General features: G+C 43.5%; 1 protein-coding gene and 1 pseudogene across 1 annotated transcript in view; one reads left to right on the top strand and one right to left on the bottom strand.

Moving 5' to 3' along the window:
• Positions 1-13618, top strand: part of ROR1 (receptor tyrosine kinase like orphan receptor 1) — a 458686-nt gene that overhangs the window by 187162 nt on the left and 257906 nt on the right. The window lies entirely within an intron of this gene.
• LOC136329036 (large ribosomal subunit protein uL24 pseudogene) lies at positions 1372-1807 on the bottom strand (annotated as a pseudogene).

The raw sequence follows: 13618 nt of genomic DNA, 5'->3' as shown, positions 1-13618 counted from the left end.
GGACACTGGGAAGAGGGTACTCTGGACCCAGAGTCAGGAGACTTGGCTTTTCACCCAGCTCTGACACTGACAGATGGATACAGCCTTGGCTGAATCTCCTAATTGCATTGGATCTGAATTTCTTTTGTCTGTAGGGATAATCGTCTCTTCTTTCTTTCCCTCAGGGATGTTGTAAGGGTAAAATGACCTAATCCAGTGGCTCTCAACCTCTCTTGCACATGAGGATAACCTGGGGAGGTTGTTAAAAATACCAATTCCTAGGCCCCCGCCCAAAGCAATTAGATCAGAATCCATGGAACCTGGGCTTTGGTAATTTTTATATCCCAGGAGATTATTTGTGCAATCAGGGTTGAAAAATGTTGAAAATCAAGAAGATAATACATTGGGAGGCCTGTGTAAGGAGAGTTTAAAACCATCCACATTAGTATGGTGCCAGGCAGTTTCAAATGGTATCACGTGGAGACTTATGAAGAGCTTATAAGACAGCGTATTTCAAACTTATTTGACTGTAACCTAAAAAAAAAAAAATCACATCCCAGTATGCACACTCATAACACATAAATATACTCAGTTGCATGGGTAGGAGTCCCTCCTTATTTGCGTGGGAGATGTTCCAAGACCCCCAGTGGATGCCTGAAACTACTGATAGTACTGAACCCTGTATACACTGTAATAAAATTTTATGAACATGGTCTCTGTCTCTCAAAATACCTCATTGCACTGTACTCACCGTTCTTGTGATGATGTGAGATGATACAGTGCCTACGTGATGAGATGAGATGAGATGAGATGAGATAAGATGAGATGAGATGAGATGAGGTGAATGGAGTGGGTGTTGTGATGCAGTGTTAGACTACTATTGACTCTGACAGCATGCGGGGAGGAGGATCATCTGCTTTGCACAATCCTGGATCGCCCGTTGATGGTTGGGGAAATATATTTTCAGATTTCAGTTGCATCAGGTAACTGAAACCTTGGAAAGTGAAACTGCCAATAAGGGGGACAAGTGTAAATACAACTTTATTATTTTTTAATGCAAAAAAAATTTTAATATGTTATTTTTATTTTAGGAGGAAAGTAGAAGACAGGTTTGAGAGGCAGTGGTTACAAGTAGCTTTCCATCCAGGCCTTCTTCTTAATGAGCCATGAGGCACCCCCAAGTGCTGCTGCCTTCTGTAAAAGAAATCACGATCTTGATTTCGGAAAACGGTTAGAAGGTCACAACGTAGGGTGGCCTGTCCAGTCAGCAAATGTTACCTGTACTTCCCTGAAAATGGACCCACTGGAAATTCAGTAGTATCCCAAATCACCCTACATAAAATAAATGCTCTCTATTTTAAATTTTTAATGAAAGTTGTACGTAAGATTACTTTATTCCTGCATCTTCTCAATTGTTTCTTACTTGCATTTGCCCTTTTCCTTCCCTTCTTGGCAAGCTTTGGCTTTACGTTCCAGGTTCTTTTTGTGGTCTTTGTCTAGCGTTAGTCTTGTGATAACCACGTTGCTGGGGTGAATGTCCACATGAACAGTTGTACCATTAGCTTTCTCCTGTTGCACTCGTTCAATGTAGATGACATATTTCTTCCTGTAAACCAGGACCACTTTGACAATTTGCTGCCCTTTGTAATGTCCTCGCACAACCTGAACTTCATCATCCTTTCGGATGGGCATGGATCGACATTGTACTTCTGTCTCAGCTCTTTGGAAAAAGGAGATGACATAATTTTCCTGCAAATATGGGAAGATGCATTGAAATGCCTTTTATGGCTCTTGTTCTGGTGAAAAGTCACAAGGGATTGAACTTCATTTTGACCACTGGCACTCTACAATGGCCACAAAAGAGAAGACTATAAATACAACTTTCACAGAACAATGCTTTCCCTTTCTGTATGTGATTCAATCTAGTATTTTTTCTTGTTTCCTATTTGGTTGCAACTTAGACTACTCTATTTCATTTCATTTTATTATTATTTATTTATTTATTTATTTATTTCATGAGAGGAAGGCAGGCAGAGACAGACTTCCACATGCACCCAGACCAGGATTCACCCAGCAAGCCCACTAAGGGGTGATGTTCTACCCATCTGGGGCAGCTCTGTTGCTTAGCAACCGAGCTCTTCTTAGTGCCTGAGGTAGAGTCCATGGAGCCATCCTCAGTGCCCAGGGCCACTTGCTCCAATTGAGCCATGGCTGTAGGAGGGAGGGGAAGAGAGAAAGAAATGAGAGGGTGAGGGGTGGAGAAGCAGATGGGCACCTCTCCTGTGTGCCCTGACTGGGAATTGAACCTGGGACTTCCTCATGCTGGGCTGATGTTCTACCACTGAGCCAATAGACCAGCCCCTCCCCCCCTTTTAATGCTGGTGGAGAGCACAGAACTGATTTAAAGATCTGCTAATGAGAGCTGACTTGAAGTTTGAAAACCAGACATAAAGAGATGGCATATTTCATGGAAGTGAGCTCACCCACTCTTTGATGTTTATTCCTTCTACTTGCAGATTGAAGCTACCAGTACTCATCCACTTCCTCCTCCACCCTCCTCGGTATATCTTTACTTGCTGCATCAAACATACCCACCAGGGTGGTCCTGCTTCTAAACATTATGTGGCCCTTAATTGAGTGACTTGGAGTCTTGCTTCCTCTTCCACATTCTAATCCCTGAAATGGTAGACCTTCTAATGACACATTCTACTTTATACCTCAAGCAGAATTTAAGAAGCAAACTCAACCCACATTGTGAATTGAATTGCAATTAGTTGGCTGAAGAGGCTCCTTAGCATAAATACAAGATATTACATTTAATAGATAGCTCTAGCTACGACATGGTGCTGATGATAATGTTGATCTCTCTGGTCTAGAGAACTGAGGCGCTGTAGGTCAAGTGTGGTGAACAAAGTCATCTCCCTCGTGTTCTGCCCACATGCTCCACTTCCCATGCTTTCTTTTGCCCCTCTGTGTCTTGTGCTGCTCTCGGTAGGTCTGCTTCAGCTACCTAGAGTTGTCCGCTTCTCTCTGCACTCAGAAAGAGTTTGGCCACTGCGGCCCAGAGACATCCTCTACCTCGGCTTTAGCCTGGGTTGCCATCGCTTCTGTTTGCTGGTATGTGGCTGTGGGCTGGCGCTCGAGGCTCAGAGTTCTTACCCAGGACATAGTCTCTAACATGCAACCTAATAAAATAACTGCCAGCTCCTTCTCTTGCTTTATGGCCGTGGGGACAAGAAGCTTTTCAGGGAGACCTGGGCAAAAAGAGAACATCTCCTTGGTATAACTGTTTCTGAAATTTTCTCGCAGTGTTTTCCCCAATGTGTGTTTAACCATTCTTTGTCTGCTTAGTTGGCGCTCTCATACTTCTAACTTTGTTTGACAGTGGCACAAAATGAAATGTAGTCCAACTTTGACATATAGTAATTGAGCATATTGACTTCTGTTATTCTCACTTTATTTTTAAAGCAGTCTTTGAAGAGAGATCCTTTCTACTGTAGAGAGGGCATGAGAGGCTTCGAGGGGAGAGGTGACTCAGATGGCTATTAGACGTCAGAGGGGGAATTCGAACCCGTCTTTAGAGTCCAAGTCCATAGTCCTGTCCTTTCTTCTATATCAGGGCTTTGTATCCCTGTGACAGGCAGACCTTGCTTCTGCCAGGCATATTTGATCCAAGACAGAAGGCTGGTAGAAAGGGAACCCTAACGCCAGGCATGAGCTTGGCCAGGGTTGAGGAGGTGGGTACCAGCTCATGCCTGGTTCCCAGAGGAGGCACTTAGGCTTTACCAGAACTGTGACCCTTCTAAAGACTTACTTTTGGGGGCCAAACTTGTCGGCAGTTACTGTAATTGACAAGCCTACCAAATCTTTCCTGGCAGTGGGGGCCCAGTGAGGCCTGGAAAGGAATCTTGTGAAAAAAATAGATCCACCTTGCCCCACCCGTGCCCTGTAGGGGTGCAGGCAGTCTTCTCTCAGACGGCTGTCTGGGTTCCACGGTGATAGGCGTCCTGAATAAATACTCTGATAGACTAAACACACGTTGTCCACATTGGCCCGGGGAGCCGCAGTCCCGGGAGCACTCCCAGCACAGTCCCCTGTGTGGCAGCCCGGCTTGTTAATCATCGCACTGGCAGGCCGGCCAGGATGGAGATATTTAGCTCGGGGCTTGTGCATTACCCTGTATGCTAATGTGAGCATTCTTAGAACTGTAATTTCCGTTCCGACCTCCGCGGACAGTCCTTATAGAGAACACAGACATAAAACAATTCCTGAAATGTCAGGAAGAAATTGCATCTAATGGGGGATCCCTCTGCCAAGGAAAACATACTTCAGTTTTAAAGCACTCCCATCCAAACAGGGAGATTTGAAAACGACGCTTGGATTTGCACTGGGGCCTCAGCGCTCTCCGTGTCCTTTCATAAGCTGTGGTGCATGAGCCAGCGAGCCCCACCGCAGGCTGCCTGTGGCTCCACGTGTCCGCCCAGGAAGGAGATGGGGCGGCAGGTGGGAGGCGACAGCTGAGGCCTGTGCGGACGGTACCAGCCAGAAAACCCTCCTGGGGTCAACACAAGAAGATTTACAATGGGAACAACAATACCATATACCATAATGTCCTACCTTCCTCTGTCTCAGTGGGGAATATGATCCCCAGTTGGGTCTTGAACCCTTGGCCCTCATGATACCTGACACCAACAGCTAAGAAGCATATCCTCTAGCCTTTTGAGTTTTGTATTAGGAAACACACTATCTGTCTACTCAAAGTATGCTTGTGAACAGATTCCACCTAAAAAGAATGATAATGATATAATGATCATACTTACTATCTTATGAGTGTTTATAATATGCCAGGGATGAGCACTTCACCTAAATTATCTCATTTTAACCCTCTCAATAACCCTGCAAGCTAGGTATTGCAGTTATCTTTTCTATGTTACAGAGAAAACTGAAGTGCGGGTGGTGACAAAGCTGGCCCAAGGTCACATAGGCAGCAAGCGGCTGAGCTGGAACTTGAAAATCATGTCTAGACTTGTGCCACAGGAGCCACTGGGATAACAAAGAAAAAACAAAACAAAACAAAAACAGAGGAGTATTAGAAGTTATTTTTTTACCTATCCTTTATACATTTCTATTTTATTATGTTTTATAAAATAGAGCATAATACCATAGAACTATGTGTAAGTAAGTTCTGAATAAATAGGCATATAATGGAGGATTGTAGTAAAATATTTTTTACTTAAAGATCATACAAATTTGGAGATTACTGCATTTAACCACTAAGTCTGATGGAAAAAAGAGAGGGATCCCCCCCCCATAAGTAGCAGATATTGATAATATCATGGGACATTTGATACTTCCAGAGGGTGTAAGATTCTTGAAGGCAGATATACTTGTCTGTTTGCTCAGAACTTACTGGATGTAATGTCTAATAGGCATGAACTTGGGAAACATAGGTGACCATACACCATGCGTAGGTTGTTGCTATCATATGTTAATGCGTGATATCTTCAGTGACACTGCTCAGTGTGAGAAATGAATTAGCTTTCACTGACAATGCAGGATGGCAGGGAAAGTGGTGTGAGTTCATGAATTCCCACACTAGCATAAACCTTTCCACCTATTGAAGGTAGGAGTGAGGCCATCAGTAGAAAAAAGATTCTGACAAGTCAGGAGCATGGAAAGGGACAGGGGAATGCGAAAAGAAATGAAATCGGATCCAAATTCAGTTTCATGAAGTCCCTTCCACCAGTTACCTGGTCTTTACCTGCTTGCTGATGAACCACTTTCCTTTTGCTCACATCACCCACTGAGAGAGAACAAGGTTTTTGACTGAGCCGAGGTAAGGTTCCGGTGAGGAGGTAAGGTTTCAAGCTGGCATGGGATATGTGAGACAAACAGCCACATTTGAATAGTGTCTAGTGGAGAAATCTGGGCTTGTTTTATTCTGTGAGGTAGTCTGGTTTTCTACCCACTTTATAAATGGAGAAACTGAGGGTTGGAGTGGTGAAGCAGCCTGCCCAAGCTCACAAGCAGGTTTTTGACTATGACGCTGTTCTTTATTCTCTTTCTGCCGCACTCTGCCATGGTCTAGCCTGCATTCTTAGCCTACGCCCGGAATCTCAGCTACAGCTGGAGTTCTAGGTGCTCAGCACTTAGTGATTTGCTCCTCCAGTGCCCTGTCTGGTTCTTTTCACCACTGGAAAGATTTCACATCGTTTCCGGAAGCACTTAAGTTTCTCAAAGCGGATAACCTGGAAATTTTAGGACCTTGGTAATTTTCTCCTTTCTGAATGCCCCAGTCTAGCTAGTGCCCTAGCTTGTACACAGCAAGAAAAAATTGTGTGTGTTTGTGTTGGGGTAGTGGTGGTGGTGGATGTTTTCATTTTCTATTAGATAGCATTTGTAAACATACTTATTTTTCCTGAGTTGCTCCAGGGTTTTGACCTTTGTCTTGTAAATATCATGAAGCTCTCGTAGATGCTTTATTTTCTGTATTTCTTGGGATGCTCCTAGCAATTTCTGAATGTGGCTGCCCATCAGAGTTATCTGGGGTGCTTGTTAAACACACAGAATGTCGTGCTAGCCTCTGGAAATTTGGATTAAGCAGATTTAGGGCTGGACTTCCACATGTTTGGGATGGCAAGCATCATACATAGGTAAATTTCAAGGCAGTCAGGTTAGGGAATCAGTGGGCTGCTTTCAAAGGAAATAATGAAGGATATGCTGTAGGAGTTAAACTATTCTGAAACCAGACTGAAGGAAGCAGAAAACAACACTGAAATTTCATCAAAGCTATGAACTTAGTTGAGAGAGATCATCACTCATCACAGAGAAAGATGATAAAAATACAACCAAAGACTTCATCAAACACACAATAAACTTCATTAGCTTTACTAGAAAGTCCTTTCATCCCTACAGATAATATGCTAAATGAAGCCCCACACTTTGCATCCTTTTTGAGAAAGAAGGTCACCCTGAGTATTCTGCTTCACTTTTTGAGTTGGAAAGAGGAGGAGCCCAGTGGGAGCCCGTAAGGGGTCTGTTGCCTTTGTCATTAGCAATAAAATGGTCATGTCTCATCTTCTCAGGGGTCACAAGAAGCCATGGAAAAGAGGACAGTTAACTACCAAGTTTCTTTGCCCTGATCTTATCCGTCATTTAGGTTCTCAGAGAATGTGGGAGATGACTGTTGGGCTCATTTTATTATGCAGCTAGTCTTTTCAGAGCTCAGCTGTGTGGCAGTCACAGTTCCTAGCACCATGCACTGTTGAACTAGACAGAGTCTCTCAGGAGCTGACATTTCTGTGGTCAACACAGACAGTGAACAAGTAGATGAAATATTAAGAGAGATCATGTAAAAAAAATTAAGATTATGTCAGTGAGTGATAAGGGGCATGAAAAAAATCTAACAGTAAATGGAGAGAGCTGGGGAGAGTTCTTCTTTGAGCGGGGCTTGAGGGAGCTGACAAACGTGCATGGGGCCTGGCTGGCAAGGTAAAATGCCTCTGAAGAACTGAGAGAGTGGCCCAGGCAAAGGGAAGGGGTGGAGGAGGATTTTTCAGGAAGCTACTGAAGATGAGGCTCTTCGCTCTGCCTTACACAGCCTTTCCTACCCATCTGCCTATCCACCCTCACAAAACCTCGATCTGCCCCTGGGAATGTGAAATATGAATGTGTTGAAATAAGATTGAACTTGGAAGCACCAAAAAAGAAGAAGAAAATTGGTGTGGAGAGAGCCACGCTCAAGGTGGAGTGTGGTGCTAGATCAATTCATTCCTTCATTGGTTCATTTATTCACTCAACAATAATTCACTGAGTAACAAACACAACCAAAAAGACAAATTAATTCCCTGTCCTCATGGTGTTTCCATTTCAGTGGAGAGGAGCAGAAAATACAGAAATACATATATAATGTGCCAAGTGGTAATGGTGGAAAGTAGCCCAGGGGATGCAGAGCGTGGAGGAGTTTGCTATTTTATAAGGGATGGGCAAGGAAGGCCTCTCTCAAAGTTCCCATTTGAACTGAGATCTAGGGGAGGTAGGACAATGGGCTATACAGGCAAAGAACATTCCAGTCAGGGGAACAACAACTACAGAGGCCCCAAGACAAAATGTGGATATTTTTGAGGAAGGTTCTAGGTGTAGAAGAAAGCAGGACTAGGTTATGGAGGCCCTAGGTAAGGAATTTGGATTTTTAGGAGCAGTGGGTAGCCTTGGAAGTCTAGGAAAGGAGAGAACACTGGGAATACAAGGCCTCAGAGCTGACTTTAGGTTGGGCTTGGAAGGATCCATTAGGGTAGGCAGAGCTCAGCATAAAGAAAGGCCAAGCAGGAGCCACAACAGGAGCCCAGGGGTGGGGCTGTGAAAAGGAGACCTGGCTGTGAAAAGGTCCAGGTGACAGATGAGCACTGACTGGAGCTGGTGTTCTGTGGGGGAGAGCTCTAGGGGTGAGGTTGCAAAGGTAAGATTTCCCTGAATCACAGAGATCCTTGAACCAAGCCAGGGAATTTGATATTTATAATATGGATTCTTGGATGCCACAGGTAGAACAGTGGTGGCTCCAACACTTCTGTCTAGGAACGTTTTGGGCATAGCTCTCTGGCTGGAGATAGGGGTGATGGAAAGGGGAAGAGGATTTATCTTAAAGTTAGCAAGCAAAAGTTTTTACTTAGATTGTATGTTTACTTGGGGGTGGATTTGGGGGAGGGGAAGTTATAAAGATTTGAGGTCTTTCCTTAAAGCTACATTGCATAGCAAACACACTGTTTTAAATTAGATGACTTCCTAAATTTGGAATTACTAAAATGATGCGAGGGCAATGAAAATCATGGGGACTTAAACCTTGGCTCTGTCTTAGAAGAATGAAAATTACATAATTAAAACTGTGCTTTAGGAAAGTTGACCAGAGTGAGTGTGGGGAAGCATTCATACATGCATTCATTTATTAATTCATGCATTCATTCATTCATTGATGCATACATTCATTCATCCATCCATTCAGCAATTGTTTATTGAATGTTCCCACATACCCAGTGGCAGGATGGAACTTGGATAGTCCTGAGTTTGAACCCCATTTCTAACACTTACTAGCTGTGTGACCTTGGCCAGGTTTTATTTAATCTCTTAGAACCTCACTTTCCTTACCTGTAAAATAACAATAACAGTGTCTACCCTAGGGATAAGGCTGTGATTAGAGATAATGTGTATACTCTGCCCAATCCCAGGGCTTGACACGTGCTACGGGTTCAATAAATGGTGGCTCCTACTTGGTTGCAGTAGATGGGGGACACTGGAGGCAGGAGGTGGGTACTGTGGCAGCACAGGTTTGACACAGGAGGGCATCATTAGAGTGAGAGTAGGGACTGTAGAGTAGGAGATAATTTTGAAAGGTTTTGAAAAACATCTTAAATATAACTTGGGACCTGAAGGAGAGGGTAGATTCAAAGATAACATGAAGGTTTTCAGCACAGGGGATGTGAAACTATTTTGGTGGGGGGGAGGTAACTGGGAATAAAAGGAACTGGGGAAGAAGTCATAGTTCAGGTTGACTCTGAGGTAATAGCTAAGAAGGGATAGTCTCTAGATTCGGGGAGAAAAGGTGGCTCTCAGGAGTGAGACCCAAGCAAAGCAAATGGATTTAGTATAATCATTACTGTGACAGAGTACTAGTCAGGATATACATTTCGTTGCTAAATAACAATGGCTTGTAATAAGAGCATAAACCATTCAGAGCTTTTCAGTCTCTTATCTTGTAGCTCTACCTTTATTAATTTGTAGTCCTCATTCTCATGGGCCAAGATGGGTCTTACCAGCATGCCTGCATTATATCCAGGGTATAGGGAAAGGAGGGTAAAGGGAGGGCATACCCACTTCTCACATTATATTGGCCAAACTTGGTCATATGGCCACACCTAATTGCAAGGGAGGTTGGGAAATGTAGTCTTTCTTCTGCAAAGCCCTATTCCTCTTCTGCAAAGCCATATTCCTAATTACAATTCTATTATTTTGAAAGAGGTGTTTGGGGGCAATTAGCAATCTCTGCCACAGGTTGTATTAAATCAAAACCTGAGGATGAATGAGATTGTGGAGAAAAAGGATGATACTGGAGTAATGAGTTGAGCTTTTAGTAAACTCTATAATGGCAATGGAGAGACCTAAGACATTAAGGAAAAACATGGAGGAAACACCAGCTGGCAAAGCAGGCTGGTGTAGTTTGTGGTAAGGAACAGTGGACAGCTGTGTTAGATCCTGCAGAATCCAAGGGAATTGGATTGGTGATTAGTAACTCAGTGGTGGGGGATGGGGCGGGCAAAGGCTGGACTACAAGAGGGTAAGGCTTAGAGTTCAGGCAGTGGGTGTGGATCACACCAAAGAGGTTTGGCAGTCAGGACCTCGGAAGAGGGTGGAACCCCAGGGGCCAGCCAGGTTAAGTGAAATTAAGTTCACATGTCTGGAGGGGTTTATAGATATTAATTTTACTTTTCTTTTTTTAATTGGGAAGAGGCTTTTAAAGAAAAAGAAAATACTCAAGTTAAATTAAGTCCACGTGTCTGAAGGGGTTTACAGATATTAATTTTACTTTTTTTTTTTTTTTTTAATTGGGAAGAGGCTTTTAAAGAAAAAAAATACTCATAACTAAAAGGAACTAATTCTTTTAGGGAGTTTGCTAATGTAGTCATAAATTTTTTTCTTTGGCAGTTTTTTTTCCCTCCTATTTCCCTCAGATAATCTTATCTTAATTTTGAATCAGAAATCTTATTTATAGCTTTTCTAAAGAGAATTATTTCAATAGGGGCAGATTCTTTGCCCTTTGGACTTAACTTTCTTTTTAAAAACAGATAAGTTATCCCTCCTTTTTCTTGGGAGAGGCAGTTAAAATATTAATTTAAAAACAGTGATTATGACCTGAAAGGGGGTTGTAAATCAAAGTAGGAGAAATAAATTCAGCCGGCTTCCTGTTTTTGTGTTTCTTTTTCTTCTTTTGGAGGGAAACTAAAAATGCCAAATTCCATCTTTCCCTTAGGACTAAAAGAGAATTTAGCATAGCTTATTACATCCTTAACCAACATGAAGTAAAATGGGGAACCGTGCGGTCTTCTCATGCTTCTTCCTTCACCTTCTACCTCCCCTCACCCCTGCCACATCTGATTTAGACAAACAACTTGGCATTCAAGGCTCTGAGACAAGCCGAACATACATACTTTTTTAAAAAAAATTTTACTGCTTGATGAGAGAGAAAAAGAGAGTGAGAGAGAGAGAGAGGAACATCGATTTGTTATTTCATTTGTTTACGCATTCCTTGGTTGATTCTTGTATGTGCCCTGACTGGGAATTGAACCCACAACTTTAGCATACCAGGTTGAAACTCCAAACAACTGAGCTAGAGCTGGACATAATCTATATTTAATAGCAATTGTAGTTACTACTGTCTGCATGCCTACTGTGTGCATGACAGCGTGTTGTGACACACTTCCTAATAGCATCCTCACTTCTTATTGTTTTTCCAAGTTCAAGAATAGGCAGACTAGCTCAGGAACCCTCAGCTAGAAAGGCAACCCAGCCTGATTTTGAAGGCTGTCCACAGTACCCAAGACCTGTAAACTTCACCTGTAGTTATCTCTAAAAGATTTGTTTCCTGAGCACTTGCTTGGGAAGAGAAGGAGAGGGCAGCTCCAGCACTCCCAGCGCCCTTGTGATGTGCTGCGCTGGCCAGGCCCACTGGCACTGTGGCTCCTGTTGGTGGCGGTCGTGCTGGTGATGCCAGCTATGCTAGGGCATGTGCAGTGTGGAGCTGGGAAGGGAGGATGTCTGAACGCTCTCCATGATTTAACACACACTGGACCTTAGGAAAAGGGGCTGTTATTGATGTTCCGAAGGCCTAGAGAGGGCAGTGAGGCTCAGAATGAACCCCTGTCTCTGGATTGAAGCCTTCTGCATCACTCTGGCAGGATGGCTGGGCCTCCTCAGCCAGATCACTACTGGCATCAGGAAGGAAAAGCTCATTCCGAAAGAAGCCAGAGAGCCACTCATCAAGAGAGCTCAGCTCTCTGAAAGCTAAAGAAGAAAAGTTGGTATATCCAGGGACCTCAAGAACAACTAGGCTCAGACTTTTACCCAGAGTCCAGAATCAAATTCATGAGGGTTGCCGAGGATGAGGTGAGTTAATACAGGTAAAGTGCTTAATATGGTGCCTCACATGTAGTACGTATTCAGTAAACATTGGCTATTATTTATTAACAGATGGGCCCCAGGCAGTGGCCTAAATTCTATTGTATGTCCCTGGTCTCCCACTAATTCAGTGTATCCAAGGGGTCCTGTACCACCTTCATTTACTTACCATGTGGTTTGCTCATAAACATCCTGATAATTGTGGTTAAAAGCATGTGAAACTAACCTTTTGAGAAATAATTTTTAAAACTCATTTCCAGACACTTAAAAAGTAATGGAAGGCTGTGGTGAAAGAATTCAGACCTGTCTGAAGAATATAAAGGAAGAAGTAAGTCTTCCTCCCACTCTTCCCCTAATTCCCGGTCCCATTACTTAAAGGTCAAAATGGTTACCATTTTCTTGGATATCCTACCAGAACTTTAAAAAAATGCATAGGCAAATGTAATGTTGGAAAATACTACCTCTGAGTTGTGCCAAGAAAATGTAACGCTTTTTTATTCATTAGCTAGTCTTCCTTAGCGCTGCCTCCTCGTATTTGGGGTGGGGCAGTGGAGGCAGGAAATAGAGTTGGATTCAAGCCCCAGCCCCTGGCTTCTCCCAGTGCTTTGCTTTGGTCTTGGCTGGGCCAGTCTTGGGCAGGTGTCTGTTGGAAAAGCCTGTGACTGGCGAACTTGTAGATAGTTCTCTCTGTGGCAAGCTCAGAATCTATAAAGGGTGGGACACAATAAGTTTATAGCTAGTGAATACATGAAATGTATTACAGCACACGTATCAAACTGTCTACTAACACTACCAGCTCCTGCTTCATTTTCTTGAGAGTCAAGGACAGCCTTGGACTGCCCTCGTGCAGCGTGAATATCAGTGTTTATGTGCTGTTGTAGTTTCACGTCACTGCAGGGCCCCGTTGATCTCCCAGAGTTCCTAGCGGAAAGTGTAGCGCATGTTTTGAGTGCCTTTTACTTTCCCATTAACATGCACAGCTCCGTCCTACTTTGCCTTTCAGGAATTTCAGTCCAGTGTGGGGGGTGAGGATCCATGATGCCAACAAGCAGCTTTCTTCTTCTCCCCTGACTTCCCCAAAGGCAGAGGGTGGGGACTCCCCTACATCCTAATCTCCTCCAGCCCTACACCTAGCATCTCCTGAGGTTACAGTAGCAGAATGGCTGCTAGAGAGGAAATGGAGAGCACATTGGTTGCGTATCTTCAAAACATTATATCCACTGATTGAATCAGTTGGAAGTCAGTCTAGCCATTCATTCATTTATTTTATTTTTTTAATTTTTTAAATGAAAGGAGGGGAGATAGTGAGACAGACTCCCCTATGCACCTCGGCTGGGATCCACTTAGCAATCTTCATCTGGGGCTGATGCTTGAATCAACTGAACTTTTTTTAGCTCCTGAGGCTGAGGCTTGAACCAACTGATCTATCCTCAGTACCCAGGGCCAATGCTCGAAACATTCAAGCCTCTGGCTG

Source organism: Saccopteryx bilineata, chromosome 3 (genome assembly GCF_036850765.1).
Source record: "Saccopteryx bilineata isolate mSacBil1 chromosome 3, mSacBil1_pri_phased_curated, whole genome shotgun sequence".
Classification (NCBI taxonomy): domain Eukaryota; kingdom Metazoa; phylum Chordata; class Mammalia; order Chiroptera; family Emballonuridae; genus Saccopteryx; species Saccopteryx bilineata.
This window is presented reverse-complemented; position numbering and strand designations above follow the sequence as displayed.